The following is a 16,676-nucleotide window of genomic DNA, read 5'->3' as shown; positions in this document are numbered from 1 at the left end:
GAGATCAATATATCAAAGAAAATACAGAAATGATCAGACAGTGCTACATCCTTAACCCTCTGATGGTCTTTATTTATGTCTACACTCGAGTTTTTTGGGGTCTCTAGAGACCCCAGACAATAACATTTAATTTTGTAACAAGATAATAGTTTTTTTTTTTTTTTTACAAATGTAATTTTATTCTGTTTGTTAATGTTTTTACTCAACATTTGTGCAGTTTTTGGAGAATTTATGATATTTTTTAAATTTCTACAAATAAATAAATAAATAAATATTTAAATAGCCTTTTTACAAAAAAAACAGCATTTGATGTAAAATTCACTTTATAAAAGACCCCGATTTATAACTTTCATTCATGGGGATAACATGGATAATTTTAAATGGTTTAATGTAACATTTTTGCCCATTTTTTGGAAAATGCAGTTTTAAAATAAAAAATAATAATTTTAACCACTAGATGGCTATAGAGCTCCAGTATATGCTATTTGCTATTAGACTACCTGAAAGATATCTTTTCACAAGTTGGATTCAGTTGGTGTGTGTGTGTGTGTGTGTGTCTGAGAGATAAAGAGAGAGAGAGTGTGTGAGTACACATTGTCGATGTGCCAGTGTCACCACACCACTTTATATTTGTAGTGGTTCTGCATTTTGGATGATTTTATTTGACAACTTATAGCCTTACAAATGTTCCTGTGTGTATGCGTGTGTGTGTGTGTGTGTGTGTTTACATTTTCAATGTGTCAGTGTCACCAATTTATTTTTGTGGTGGTACTGCATTTTGGATGATTTTATTTGACAAATTATAGCCTTACAAATGTTCCTGTGTGTGTGTGTGTGTGTGTGCGTGTGTGTGTGTGTGTGTGTGTGTGTGTGTGTGTGAGAGAGAGAGAGAGAGAGAGTGTGTGAGTACACATTGTCAGTGTCAGTGTCACCACTTTATATTTGTGTTGGTTCTGCATTTTGGATGATTTTATTTGACAAATTATAGCCTTACAAATGTGTGTGTGTGTGTGTGTGTGTGTGTGTGTGTGTGTGTGTGTGTGTGTGTGTGCACATTTTCAATGTGTCAGTGTCACCAATTTATTTTTGTGGTGGTACTGCATTTTGGATGATTTTATTTTACAAATGATAAGAGAACAGTTTTTATAGTCTCAAAAATGTATTCCTCTATATGTGTGTGTGTGTGTGTGTGTGTGTGTGTGTGTGTGTGTACACGCGTGTTGTGAGCAATATAATTTAGCATTGTGGATGTTTTTTGCATTGGTGGAAGTGTGCCACTTTATTTGTGCCATTTCTGTCGATGTGTTCTGCGTTGTTTCTGATTTTGATGATGGATTTTGTCTATTTTGATTGCGGGGTCTCCAGAGACCCCGAAGACCACGAGTGTCACAATTTTTGTCACGCTAACATAAAAACAGATATCATTCCAATTTAATTTTTTTTTTGTAGATCTAGAAAGTGTTGAGAGCCGTAGAAGGTTTCATACCATTTGGACAAAGGGAAATTTTTTTTTAATTTGAGCAAAAGTCATTTGGGGTCAAAAAGACCCCGTAAACCATCTGATAAGTAAATCTAGAGTGTGTCCACGATTGTGTGTGGGTCCATGTACATGCTGAGTCAGATCAAAAGTTTTTAAAACACTTTTGATTTCTTTAGCCATGTTGTTTTCTGCACTATCTATGTGGATGTTACACTGCATGAAAAGACTCAAATCCGGCAAAATACGGGCATGGTAAACTCCTGTGTAATTTGATGTTTGCCGGATGTATGTGGGAAAAAGCGGATCAGAGTAACATGGAACAGTATATTTCCAGATAAACCCGGAAACCTCACATATGCGGACATATACAGGAATCCGTGAAATTTCACGGACATATACAGCTGAAACACTGCTGGGTGTGAGAGGACTGACAACTGTTAGGTGTGAAGACCTTTCATATGTTAATGACTGACACTAACACAGTGCTGGCTGTTCTCAGAGGGAGGGGTTGCCAGGGAGGACTTCAGGGTTGAATTATCTCTGGACTACTAGGTTAGGCTACAGCAAACAAGCTTTTTGTACAGAAAAATAAATAAATTCTTAAGGCCCTGAAACACAAAACCGACGTCAAAGAACTAGCAATGACTAAAGCCGACTCTAGGGTTGACTCACGTCGCCTGTGTCAGGGCCTTAAAACCACTGCATGAAAAAAAGTCTCTTAATCAAATATTTTTTATAAAAACAGGACAAAATAAACACCCAGTCTGAACATATACGTTCACAAAAACATCTGAATATTTAATGAAATAAACAAAGGAATTTAATTAGTGCTGGGAAAAAATTAATCGCATCCAAAATAAAAGTTTGTGTTTGCATAATATATGTGCGTGTACTGTGTATAATTATTTTGTATGTATAAATACACACATATGCATGTATTTATTTAAGAAATATTTGCATGTATATACTGTATATACATTTATACATAATTTATACTATATATAAATATAAATAATTTATATATAAATAAATAAAAAATCTTAAATATATACATGCATATGTGTGTATTTATATATACAAAATAATTATACACAGTACACGCACATATATTATGTGAACACAAACTTTTATTTTGGATGCGATTAATCGCGATTAATTTTTTTCCCAGCAATAAATTTAATGGAACAAATAAAGAAAAATGAACCAAACATTTCAGAATATCTCAAATTTTATTGTGAAGTTTTACAAATTGCAGACAACAACATTTGTCACCTTTTTCACAATTGGCTTTTAGCTTGCTTGGTTGGGGACATTTAATTTAATATTCAACAATATTATTGATCTGCCTGCGTTGACACTATTATATGAGATCTGAACTGAGCTGGACGATGATATCACGGTTTTCTCCAAAGTGGCTATATATATACACATTTAAATGTATTTATTTATTTATACAACAAAATGAATCACCACTGAACTGACTTAAGCTGGACTGTGAAGCTATTTTCTTCTGGAAACAAACTTTCTTGCATTATTTTCCTGTTATCTCAGTAAAGCTACTTTGAAACAATCTGTATTGTAAAAAGTGCTGTATAAATAAAGGTGACTTGATATTTATTAAAAAGGTAGAAGGAACCTGAGCTTTTCTACTCCACTGAATTGAAGACCGAGGTCACTACAGTTAAAATCTCTTGCTGAGTTAATCCACCTTTAAACTATTAATGTCTATGAACAAATATGTATTTTTATGTTTGAGTGCCTCAGCATTTCTGGGTGAACACCGCTGGTTTACTCACTATTTTAAAGCGTACTGTCGATCACGTGATGTGATATGACGTCGTGACGTGCAGCTGACATTACCTGAAAAATCTATCCAAGATGGCTACCCTCTCGAGCGACATATCAAGAATGAAACAACTTGTAAGTAAACCAAAACACTTCAAAACTACTTTGCTTGTTGTAATATTGTAAGAATATCATATTACACATGATATTTGACTGTTAGACGAGGCTTTTTTTAGTTGCACGCGCGGTGCCGTGGGCGCGATTGCCGTCAGTCCGCCTGCTAGTTACAGAATATCCTGTGTAACGTTAGCAGCTACTGTTAATGTCGTGGCAGGGCAATAATGTTAACGTTAGTCAATAACTCTTTTCAGCAAGCGATAGTCCTTCTGTTTTTGAGTGTGTTGCTGCTGTTTGTGTTAAGCGCCCTGCTCTGGCAAGTTCAATGTGATGTTATCTACATGCACCCAAATGAGCTAGTGGCTAACGTTAGCAGTTATGTTAACTTTTACTCAAACAAAGTTAAGGTTATGGATATAATAGTTACCGAATAAACTATGCAAGTTTTTATTAAACCTTTACAAACGTCTTTTCATTATAGGTTTAAGTGGAAGGAGTGCAGTGAGCATCCCCCAAAATCAAGGTGACTCAAATGTTAATTTAGGCTGTAACTATTTTTCACCATTTATTTTATTTGGAGCCTAATTCATTAGCATCAATCAAACGTCTCTTAAAAATTAAATCTCTTGCTGTCTGTTTTTGTGTGCATGTGCAGACCTACATTGTCACCAGAGAGCAACTTTATCGGTAAGTTACATTAACTTGAAATTTTGTATCATTAATTTGTAAAGAGGTTGATTGCATAATTTGACTGGTTTCATATTGATTGTTTTATCTGTGCAGGTGAAGGACTTCTTGGGGAAATGGCCGGCTCTTCGGATTGAATCACAGGTAAAACAGACTCACTTCTCTTTTCTGCCACTCTTCACACATATTTCTATGCCAGATTTTTAATATGTATCACATTCAAATGGAACAGCAAATGCCACTATTCACTGTGTGTAAGAACTATCACTTTGCATGTGACCATGTTGCTCAACAATGTATTTTAACTGAACATGTTGCATCACAAATGTGTTTTCTGTTGCAAATCGAGTATTATTCTTTTTATATAATTATTTTTGTTTGTTTTTGTAGCTTTGTGCTGAGTTCCAACGCATCACAAACGTCAACATACGGAACCAGTTCTATGCTGTGCTTGACCAACATACACCTGCACTGGTGGCCTTGTATAGGCAGAAGGTGGCACGAACCGGTAAGATATCAGAGGCGCTGCGTGACATCTTAAAGATTTATGAACTGATATGTTTTGTCTCTTATGTTTACTGTGATGGCCAACTTATTCAAACTAAAAATTCAGTTTTGTGGTTCTTGCAGATTGTGAATCCATTTAAACGTTTTTTAATTTCAAACTTTACAGGAATCTGTAAGGTGCCTCCATCATTCAGAGAACAACCCACACAAATACGATCCACAAACCGGGTAAGACTGCGTATTGTATACTGTAAATGTTAGTTTAATCTAATACCATATGGATTTGAAATAGCAAAACTGAATTTCATTAATGATGCCTGCAACTTTTTCCCCCAGAATAAATTCATCACATAACCTGGCTGTGACCACTCACCTCTTCGAAGAATTAAGGACAACTTTTACAGACGTTGACCCTGAATGTGTAAAAGGTAATCTTAAAGATGTTGTAATCATTTTAATGTCCTCTGTTTTACTTAGTTTTATTGGCATTACATTTATTTATGATTTATTCAACAGGTTGCAAGACGTATTTTGAGACTTTGCAGAGGAAGTATTCTTTGGCTCAGCCTGAAAAGGCCCAGAAAAGAAACACTATGAAGAACATTGCAAAGAACCGTCAAAGAATGAAACTGGTTAAGCAGTTTTTTTAGTTTTTGTTTTTCAGAATGTAACTGTCCTCTGTGTTTTAGTGGTTAAATTACTGTCATGTTTTGCAGTTGCTGGAGACCAGGTCCAGTGTTGTACAAACCAACACAGAAAGGGAACTCTGGAAGACTGCAACAATAGATCTGATGTCTGATGAAGATGCTATTGTTGATGGAAGGCCAGTGTGGATGGTGAGGTCTCCACCAAACAGAACCACAGAGTTATCTGCTCTCTGCCAGGTACTACAAACCAGACTAGAGGCTGACCCACGCTACGTCACACCACCAGTGCATCATGGCAGTTTGAAAAAATGAATATTTACATATATTTTATATACACTTTAATTTCTATATTTCTTATTTATTGATCTCGTTTTATATTGTATACTTTGTATATTTGTTCCTTTTTGATGTGCATGTTGCTTATCTCCACGTTTTGTATTTTTTTCCTCTACACCTTTGTTCACATTTCTTTTTCCCCATTCATTTTAATGTATGTTTATAATGTTCTTTGGAATGTTCATGTTATATTTGTTTTTGTTCCTTTACATTTTCATCCCCTCAAATATTTTTGTTCCCCCATTCCTTTTTAATGCTTGTTTATAATGCTCTTTGGAATGTTTTATTTACCTTAATAAAAATGTCAGACTTTCTCATTGTTCTTTGTGTGTGTTTTTAAAATGATATTTGAATGTATTAAAATTGGGGGAAGGGGGGGTTTAGTGTATACTGAGCAATATCTGCATAGCTGGCCTATAACCAAATCAAATCACTGTGCGATAAGGCCTAGGGTGGGTTATGTTCTAAAAGTAACCAATCAAATCACTTTCCTGGGTTTTCAATGTGTCCTGTCCTCCAATAGTGGTCTGGGTAATGGGAGTGGTTTTAAAAGAAAAGGACCAATAGGGGGGAAGGCCAAAAGGTGCACAAAGGTGTGAAAATGTTCTCTTGAAAAAACCTTTGATGGGATTACTTGCCATGGCAACAAATGGCTGTAACACGGAAGTATACATCCACAACATACATCCGATTTGGTATCATTTCGGATGTATACGGATATATACAGACCCATGGAATTTGAGCTATCCGGCCAGTATACTCCTGGATTCTTCCGAATTTCAGCAGTGTATACAGGAGTATACTGGTCCGGATACACCTCTTTTCATGCAGTGTTAAAATCTCCAGCAATGGCAAAACAGTCAAACTCTGATGTAATTGTTGATAATAGTTCTGTAAAGTCCTCAGCAAAGGCTGAAGAGTATTTTGGAGGCCTGTAAATAATGATAAGTAAAATGCGTGGAGCACCTTTTAACACAATACCCAGATATTCGAAAGACAAGTAATTCCCAAATGATATTTGCTTACATTGATAGATATCTTTAAAAAGAGCAGCTAGACCCCCACCTCTTTTAACAGCTCTGCAGACACTCATAAAAGTAAAGTTAGGAGGGGATGTTTCATTGAGGATTGTTGCACTGCAGCTGTCTTCTAGCCATGTTTCATTTAGAAGCATAAAATCCAGGTTGTTTGTGGTTAAGTCGTTGACTAGAAGTGATTTATTTTTAAGTGAGCGGATGTTAAAGAGTGCTAACTTAACAGACTTACTTTTCCCCACAGCAATATTAGTTTGACGTGTAATAGGCACCAGATTTGATAGGTTTGCTGTACGGCTATTGAAGGCCTTAGACTTTCTATCTTGTAATAGAACAGCAATAGAGAAAGACACAGGCACACTGGTTTCCCGTTTGTTCTGTAAACATTTGAGAAAGTTACTGTTATCAAAACGGGGACCCGACACATATCACTGAGAGCTGGTATCAGTTGTTTTTGGTTCACCTCGAGCAGATGGAGGAGGGTGTGGGCCCTGGCGTTGTGGCAGAGGCCGAAGAGCTCTCACAGGAGGGGGAGGGTGAGCTGGGCCCGCAGGCTTTGGTGGTAATGGTGCCTGTCTTTTTTTGGTTGTTATCTGGGGGCTTGCAGCAAAAGAGTGGGATAGTCTGGTTCCAGCATGCACCAGTTCTTCCATTTTCTGTGAGAAGCACAGAAGTGGCGATGCTGGGGAGAGGGTTAACGTGTCTGGTGAAAGGGGCTGTTGCTCTGGTGTTATCGGAGGCTGTGATATGCTGTCCTGGCTTCCCTGGCTGTTTTCCAGGAAGTCGTCCTTGGGTGTTGAATCTTCAAGCAGTTCTGATATGTCTGTCTGTGGTGAGCTCTGTGGGCAGGGCTCAGCTGAGATTGTGTCCGTGAGCAGAGGTTGTTGTGGTGGAGTGGTGTCCCGTGACCAAGTCCCGTGGTCATTCATACTGTGTCCAGGTGTGTGTGTGCCGTTCAGATTGAGTGGATTGGCACACACTGCAGAAGGATGATCGAGGGAGAAGTAGATATTGTCCTTTAACACTCTTGAACCAAGTTTGTTTGGGTGATGGCCATCCCGATGAAAGTTGTCTCTGACTCCAGAAAAGATTGAAATTGTCAATGAAGTTCACTGCTTTTATATTGCAGGTTTTTTGCAGCCACGTATTAAGCCCAAGCAACCGTGAAAACCGGTTTGTTCCTCTTGCTGGGAGAGGTCCACTGATGAATGTTTGAACTTCCAGTCTTTTAAGTGTTTCAAAAAGTTCATTGAAATCCTTCTTAAGGAGTTCTGACTGCTCTTTATGAATATCATTCTTCCCCACATGAATGATGAGTCGATTTGCAGTCTTATGTTTCATTAGAATGTTCTGAAGTTCCCTGTTTACATCAGAAGTTGTTGCTTGTGGAAGGCAGCACGTAGGTGTATCCCTGCTGCTAATGTTTCTGATTATGGAGTCCCCCACTATCAGAGTCCTGGGCTCGGCTGCGCTCTGAGCTGAGTGCCGCTGTCTGCTCGACCTTGAGCGCCAGTTAGCATCAGTGTTAGCTACTGACCCATTCAGTCTGTGTTCGTGTGTGATCACATTCATCACGTTTGGGGATTCCTCATTTACATTCCTTAGTACTTCAAATCTGTTCTCAAGATGTATAGGCGGTGGTAGGAGGCCAGTGTTTGCAATCCTTGTCAGAGCTTTATCTGGGGTAGAGGATGCTACTGCGGCAATATGTGTTGCTCGTGACAATCTGATGTCTCGAGTGCCTTTGGGTCTCGCTCCCTGTTTGTGCCATCGATTAGTAAGTCGATCGGCTTGTTTCTCTACCTGTCGAGGAGCACTAGTTTCATGGGACTCACCGGTATGCTGAGGGTGTCCAAGACGAAGCTCTGTTGTGTGCTCCGTCTGGTTTGGTGGTCCCGTAAGTAACTTTGTTTCAAGAACTGCAATCCTTTGTAAAAGTCTGTGGCAGTTGGTGCAGCAAGTAGATTCCAGAAGAGGCATTTTCTCTTATCCTTTAGGCAGTTGTGTTTTCCTTTCCCGGAATGTAAGCTGGTCGGGTAAAAGAATTCTCAATTTCTGTAGTAATCCAAACTTTGTCGTATGAGCACTGTGCTGATTTGCTGAAGTTACAATTAGTTGATAAAAGGAAATAAAATAAAGGAAATAAAATATAAAAAAATAGGAGATAAAATGTAAAAGCGATAGAGCAAAGCGCGGACCAGTAAGCAAGAGCGTCAGTAGCTGAGCAGGAAGTACAGCCATAATCTAGGCGATGATGTTTACGCACAGTCTGTGATCCTTTTTTTGATTTAACGGTTTCTTCCCCAGAGTGCAAGTGACTTCATATTTGAGCTAAAACTACCATGTTGAGTACAGTATTGTCCATCTCCAAATGACTCATCCTGAGTGACAGCAACTCTCCCTCCTTGAAAAATAAAGAACACTTTTCCCCATTGAAATACTTGCAGTTGATTTTCAGTTTCACATCTGGAGTTTCGAAGCAATTGAAGCAAATTCTTCTTGCTGGTGTTCCCTCTTCATGTTCGCCAGACAAATAGCTTGGGGTTCAATCACCAAAACTGGCTTGTCCTCCTCATCATGTTGGTCACTGCCTGAAAAAGCAAAGATCATTTTTTTTTCAATTCAAAGCAAGATACCTAAAAACATGATTGCGTAACATGCAAGAATGGGAAGTTGGTTTAATTCCACATTTAAAATGGATAATGAAGCATTTTATATGAAAATATCAGAAAATATTTTTTCAGTTTAGTCAGACTGGATCTGATTAATTGAGGGGAGGGCATAGGAACAAGAAACAGCCTATAGGTGGTAAGCAGACTTCAATTCAGAGTGTAATGAAACAAATAAACATCATGCCATAAACGTAATTAATTTAAACTGACTCAATCCCAATCAACAAATGTAATAAACATTTAAATCCACTATTTTTGCATCACAGATATGTGTTAGCATTACATTGGCTGGACACTGACAGTATATATTTACATATTTAGCATAAAAAAATAATAACAAAAACTTACCGTCAAATTCCTCATCAGTTTCGTCAAAGAATGTGTCCTGTTCATCATCACAATCATCCTCCAGAAAATAATCCGCAATAAAACCGGTTAAATCATAATTTGGGGCAATTCCACCGAGATTAATATCAAGCAAGCTGTTTAAGCAAGAAGCTATTTTCCGTTCCTGCTCATACTTCGGTGTCGGCGGCGAAGCCATGGCCATGTCAGATGTCAAAACAACGCATTAACGTTACCATCCAGCAAATAACACGTAGCAGGCCAAAAATGTCCTTAAATAAGTTTAATATTATTGGCAGAATACGAAGCTACAAAACAAATAAGCAGTTCTTAAAATATTGGCTATGACAAGAAAAAATCACCACAGACTCTTTTTTTTTTCATTGTGTTGACCTGATTACCGCTCGCGGATTGATATTAAAGTCTGTTTTTACTCGTTCTAATAGAAAAGACACAGAAAAGAAGTTCCTGAACCGAATGATATACGAATCAGCAGTGTTGTTGCGCTAAATAAACCCAGAGATGATTGAAATCAATGTTTAGGAAGCCCACGTCCGTTTTTGTTTTTTTCGCAAAAGTATAACATAGTGTCAATGAAATCATTAATTTCAGTATTTATCATGTTATAAATGAAAATGTAAGTATTGCATCTCAAAACCATTGGTATAATCTATCATTTACAGCAATAAACACACATGGACTATTTTTGTCATTTTTATGGCTATGACTACTTTGACGCTCGTAACTCATAATTCGATTCTGCGACTTTAGCCGGGGTTTCACAGGCGGGGTCACATATGTGGTAACTGATGAATTGCTGGTGTTTGGCTGCCAGTGTGAGTGCAATATTCCTGAAATTGTTTGTGTCGAGCTACTTGTTTAAAAAAGCTATGTTTAGCTTCAAATCGCATCGTCCATAAACTTAGAAGAGGCCCAAAACACTTAATCAGGTGCGGGTAATGCTCAAGATAGTGGTGTTTAGGTAAAATCTTTACGTCCGAGTTAAGCTTGAGTAGTCTCTGTCTGTGTTCAGACACTTTGACATCAAGATAGGCAATTGTCTCATCAGTGTGAAATGGTGCTACAGCTAATTCTACAATTTCCTTCAGGTCTAATATCACTTGCCAAGCAAGCTCATCCTCTGGAATCAAGTCTCCTACTAGAAATGGAAGCAATCTTATTAGATTCCAATTCTCATGGACGTTGCCACCTATTGTCTTCTTACATGAATAGCTGTTTGGTATGACTTGAGATCGATTTTTTTTGTCACTCCATTTATAGGGAAATTTGAGGATTCGTGTGTTAAGACATTCAAGACTGAAATACTTAGAGATGAGAACACTGAAACATAGTGCCAGTTCAGAAGGGACAATACCCTCAAATAAGTCATGCACTGTATCTGGGGGATAGCCTCTGTTAACATGAAAATGTTGAAGATTTTCTGTTAAAACACATGCTCTCTTCACACCAAAACAATTTGTGTCAGTTTCCTGTGCAGACTTCACATGTGCTTCATGTATTTATTTTGTTCGAAGCAAAAAAGCACCTGACTGAACATCCCTTGTTTGAATATCTACTTTCTGAGCAGTCCAAAATCGACAAATATCCAGTATATTTGTCTATTTTGGACTGCTCAGAAAGTAGATATTCCAGAGAAGCTCTCTAGAAAACCAGCCAATCCGTGGGCTCCCAAATTGTCCGCTACAACACTATGGACTGTTCCTTTCACACACTTCCCAAGTTTTGAGCTGAAAACACCATGCTCTTCTAAAAAGTCTTGTAAAAGTGGCTCTATAATTTTTCCATTGCCATATACCTTTACATCGTCACTCTTGCACAAAACCGTTAAATAAATGGAAGATAGTGCTGAATGAGAGCCTGGTGGCAAGTTATTCAGAATCCAGTACACACTACACAATTTGTGTTTTTTTTGCGATGTACCCAGGGGATTACATAGCTCAAAATCATCGATGTACAAAGTTAAACAAATTCACAACTCATCAACTGACAGGAAAGTGTTGTCCTTAAAGTACAAACCATCTCTTATAGAGCAATACTGCTGATTTTCGAACTGGTCTGTATTACTTTCCTGTGTTCTGTGGCTACTGATAATGCCGTTTAACACGTCAGTACAATCAAGTAGCTACTGTAAAGACTGCAATAATGGGATATACTGAAATGTCCTGCTCTTGTTTTGGTCCAGAATAAACTCCACTGGCTCAACGATATTTAACAAATCCTTAACCTGTTAACCGTTGCCAGTGCGCCCGCGCACTGAAGCGTTTTTTTATTTATTATTTAGTTCAAAGTTACTATCAGATCTAATGTTATACCTTGACAAACTATACATTGTTAAAAAGATATAAGACTCAACTTTCAGTATTTGACCACTATTGTATTCTGAGAAACTTATAGCGACAGTTATTTCTTCCCATACACAAAAGAAATGTATTTGAAATATATTTTTTGAATATATTTTTGGAATATATGCAAATATTTGAAATTGGCCCAATAAATATATTTTAGTTAAATATATGTAAATATATTTAGAAATTTAAAAAGTCAACATTTTCACAAACAAACAACACATTTTCAATTTATTTTTTAGATAGACCACTTCAGCCATGGATGTGGGCATTGGAGAGCAGTGCTCAACTTCACCCACCCACATTTTTCCTACTGGTCGGGGATCAAACCGGCAACCCTTCGATTACAAGCCCGAAGCCCTAACCAGTAGGCCACAGCTGCCCCTTTACTGACTTTATTGGCCTAAAATGACAATTTTATGTAGGAAACAACACACAGAATGCAGAGTTTTTTTCCCCCTATTTTTACAGAATTGAATACAGATATTTAATAGTGTGTGTATGCAGTGTTAGACACTGAGTTCTATCTATTGTTTAAGTGCACTTCACTGTTGGAGTATCATTGTTATACTTGCATCATAAATATTGTGCATATTTTCAATATTTAAATGACTTCAGGAAAGATGTCAATAATTCAACAATAAATCTAATAATTGCAGTTAGTTTTAGGTACGTGCCACCTAATATGGCCTAACAGTCCTAGGAAAGCAACTATCTGTCATTTTACATTGCAGTCATTTAAATGTAAGCACAGTATTTATTATAGCTGTGTGTCATAATACAGTAGTGAAATATGGTAGCCTACTGTTGTGTATAGGGGAAAAGGTAGAGGAATTACTATGATCAAAATACATTTTAGACCCTTCTTTAGCAAGATGAACATTTTATGACCATATATTTTGTCATATATTTTACATTACATGTTATAAATGTAAATATATTTCACACTTAACATCATATATTTTTGTTATATTTCAGAATATATTTCAAAATGATAAATATAAGTGGACAACGTCAATGTATTTGGAATATATGCCACATATATTTTTGACACTTTAAAATATATTTACATATATTTCTTTTGTGTATGGGTTAAACTGTTCTTCAGAAACCACCGTGACATCTGCTCCCATGTCCACTTTGAACAACACCTCAGAAGTATTTACTTTGTTTTATCAGCCAGGGGGCATCATTTTGCTCTGTACTAACAGTACCTAAGAATGCTATGTCACTCTCTTGTTCATCGCGAGTCATGTTTACCTCACTTATTCCCCTGGACCTGCAAACTTTCGCATAATGACTCTTTTTCTTACAAAGGTTGCAGTATGCTTGTCTCACTGGCCATTGAAATTTGCTGTGAGATCCACACCACTTACATGAGATGGACTTTTCTGACACTGTTTGCTTCTCTGCCATCCTAGCAGGCTTCCTCTTTATTGTAAGGTCGTTGCTGTGCATTTTTTGCTATGTCACTTTTGAAATTGTCTTTCAGCTCCTCTTGCTGTTTCTTTACCAGCTCACTTTGGCATACACGTGTGACAGCCTTCTCTAGAGTGAGTTCAGAATCCATCTGAAGTTGCTCTGACAATCTTTTATTTCTTAGTCCAACCACTAATCTGTCCCGAATAATTTCTCTATACAATAGCCGCAATGCTCAGCTAGGTAATATAGTGCTGTGATGAAATTATCTGCAGACTCTCCTGTTTCTTGCTGTCTCATATTAAACTTTGCACATTCAAATATTACATTTCTTCGTACTACAAAGTGTTCATTCAGTCGCTCCATGACAGTATTGTATGTACTCACTGAGCTGTTCTGGAGTGAGACGCTGTGATGTGAGGATGTCCTCTGCCTCATCGCCCATTGAATACATGAGCGCATTCACTTGGTTCTATTCTGCTTGTACCTTAAATCCAGTGGCAACTCTAAATCTTTCAAACCTTTTACTCCACTTTGACCACTCTTCTGGTTTTGAAAAGTCGAACTCAGGGTTCTCAAGTTTTATCAAAAGCTTGGAGTGAGATCACATGCGGTTGGGGGAGGAGCCCTAATGGAGCCCCACCCCCACCTGTCCCCGCCCCCCAATTTCACCCATTGTTCATATTAACCAGCACAATTTATTATATTATAACAATTGAAATGATAACAATTGGTAAATCTGAAAAATGACAGAGCGATTCATCACATCAAATATACTCTTTAATGTTATATTTCAAAATTACAAATAAGTTATACAAAAATTATAAAAAATTATAAAAATTATAACAAATATAACAAATTGCTCCAAACAGTTTGGAAAAACAAATATTTTTGCATTTTGAATGTGTCTAGTTGAAATGGTATAATGATGTATTGTGTGGTGGGACATTGTGAACAAATGACATATTAGAGTATTATTATGGTGTGTGTGTGTACACAAGAGTACACACTCCAGCTTATGAAATATGTTGTGTTGTAAGTGTTTGAAAAATACAAATACAAATGCAATGGCAATTATTATGTTTTGACAGGATATAAAATATTACCCACAGCACTCTGCTTTAATACATGTAGCCTTAATGTAACTAGAAAGACTATTAATACAGAATAATATATAATTTAAAATAAAATAAATAAATTTAAATTTATTTAAAATAAAATGAAGAAATACATCTTCATTCCTTCCATTTCCCTTAGTTTCAGATAACGCAAGCTAGCCAAACTGAGCCAAAGCTTCTGGCCTGGTTGCAAAGTAGTTGTAGAGTTTTTGACTGCATCAATAATAATGTATACGATGGTTTATATATTAAATGTTCTAGCCTAAAATTGTTAGACGAGCTTTCTTCCAACTTACCTTCTCCATCATTCACGACGTGTGTTCGCGCGATGTTGTTGGTTACCTAGTAACAAACGTACGGTGGCCGAGAATGTTCCGTCAACTTCCGTGTGTTCGCGCATCTATGTTGCCCATTAACGAACGCAATCTGGCCGAGATACGTGCAGGCGGCAGGAAACTTCACTTTGTGTGCCTGCGCCTCGTATACAACGTTATATATAAAGCTTGCAGGACAACTTGGTTGGCATTGCCTTTTCAGCGTGAGAAATACACGGTGTGGCGTGTGAGCGTGTGAACTGGTTGAATTGCGTGTGTCTCACGGCCAATGCGTGAGACTTGAGAACCCTGCGAACTTTTGTGGTGGCAGCACCTGAGACCGATCCATTTTCTCTCACTCAGCTCTCTCCTCTGCACGTGTCAAGCGATCTTTTGTCAGTGAAATTTCACATCCACTAGCGTGAATTCTTTGTATCAAAAAGGCTCTCTCTGTCCTCCTATGCCGTTCTTGTGCAATCTTCTGACACCATGTTGTATTAGGATGGCTATTTATCAATATTTTATGCTGAAGTAAACTAGGTCAGACAAACTTGATGATATACCTTTTTATTCTCCTCCAACTCCCCACTAGGGGGCAGTATTTAGCCATATCACGTTTAACCATATCACTACAGTTTTTATCTTTTCTCACAGTTGTCAGAGCATCAGATCTGTTCAGGAGGAGGTTTATTTAAAGTAAACTGGATTAGTTCAGAATAATTGAGCTCATACTTTCACAAATCAAGTGTTTACAGTATGATCAGAAGATCTGGGTTTATATATTTTACATTTATTAATAATAAGAAGGGTTAGACACTACAATAATAACTGAATGACTGATTTACATCGACACAAATATAGTTTGAGAAAAGCACAGATACATGTCACTGATCATGACTCACAAACACCAGAGCTGCCAACTTTTGCCAACAAAAACTTGCAACACAAAACAATAAGTGTAGGCTATTGTGATTGTCAAAATATTTGGTAGCCTAACTAAACATAATTTTATATATATTTTTATATATAATATATATATATATATATATATATATATATATAATTTTTTATATCGGTATAGGCTACTGCTTTTATTATTTCTTGATACAAATTTTCAATTTAATTCTTGTGGTTTTATTCCGATCTTAATTCAATTTGGATACGTATTAGCTACAGTAGATACATGTTAATTTTTCTCAAGAAAGAAAATATCACCTAATGCTGTAAACATAGACTACAGAGAGCCCTGTCAGCTGGTATAATTAAAGGATAAAAATAACAACTCAAATTAAATATAGGCCTAATGCAGTTTTTATTACAACAACTTTATAATATTTTAATGGTATAAGTAAAAAAATATTATAAGTATGTAATATAGTGCACATATTTAGCAAAATACTAATTTATACTAATACTAAATAAAAAAATATATTTAAATATATTAAATAAAAATAGTTCTAACCAACTTTTACATGCTATGGTCATTAAATGGCTTTCCTGAGGTAAATGTAACGTTATGAGACATGTAGTCTTCTCCAGCTGTTTTATTGACCTCTTTCCGCAGTTGAAAAACACTGATTGGTCGATATCATGTATGAGGCATATACATTTCAGTAAGTACTGTATCTTTCAACATACCTATTCTGCCCTACAAAGGCAAAAGACCTTAAGTCGCTAGAGTGTGGAACTGAGAAAAATGACTTTAAAGATTTTTAGTTGTCCCGCTTAATTAATTATAGGTAGGACACTGGAAATTTGGCAAATAGATGTTTTAGTAATGGAAATTATATACATAAAAAAATCTTGAGCTCAAACTTGACTTTTGACCACTATTTTAAAGTTACTGTAC

The 16,676-nt window shown here is 36.8% G+C and overlaps 1 long non-coding RNA gene across 1 annotated transcript; it reads left to right on the top strand.

The window, feature by feature from the left end:
* Positions 1-3,741: 3,741 nt before the first annotated feature.
* Positions 3,742-4,194, top strand: LOC307157082. The gene is made up of 3 exons (XR_013820852.1): positions 3,742-3,905; positions 4,038-4,069; positions 4,166-4,194. It is a non-coding gene; the product is annotated as an uncharacterized lncRNA (long non-coding RNA).
* The last annotated feature ends 12,482 nt before the right edge of the window (positions 4,195-16,676 follow it).

Source organism: Squalius cephalus (genome assembly GCF_949319135.1).
Source record: "Squalius cephalus genome assembly, chromosome: 4".
Taxonomy (NCBI): Eukaryota; Metazoa; Chordata; class Actinopteri; order Cypriniformes; family Leuciscidae; genus Squalius; species Squalius cephalus.
This window is presented reverse-complemented; position numbering and strand designations above follow the sequence as displayed.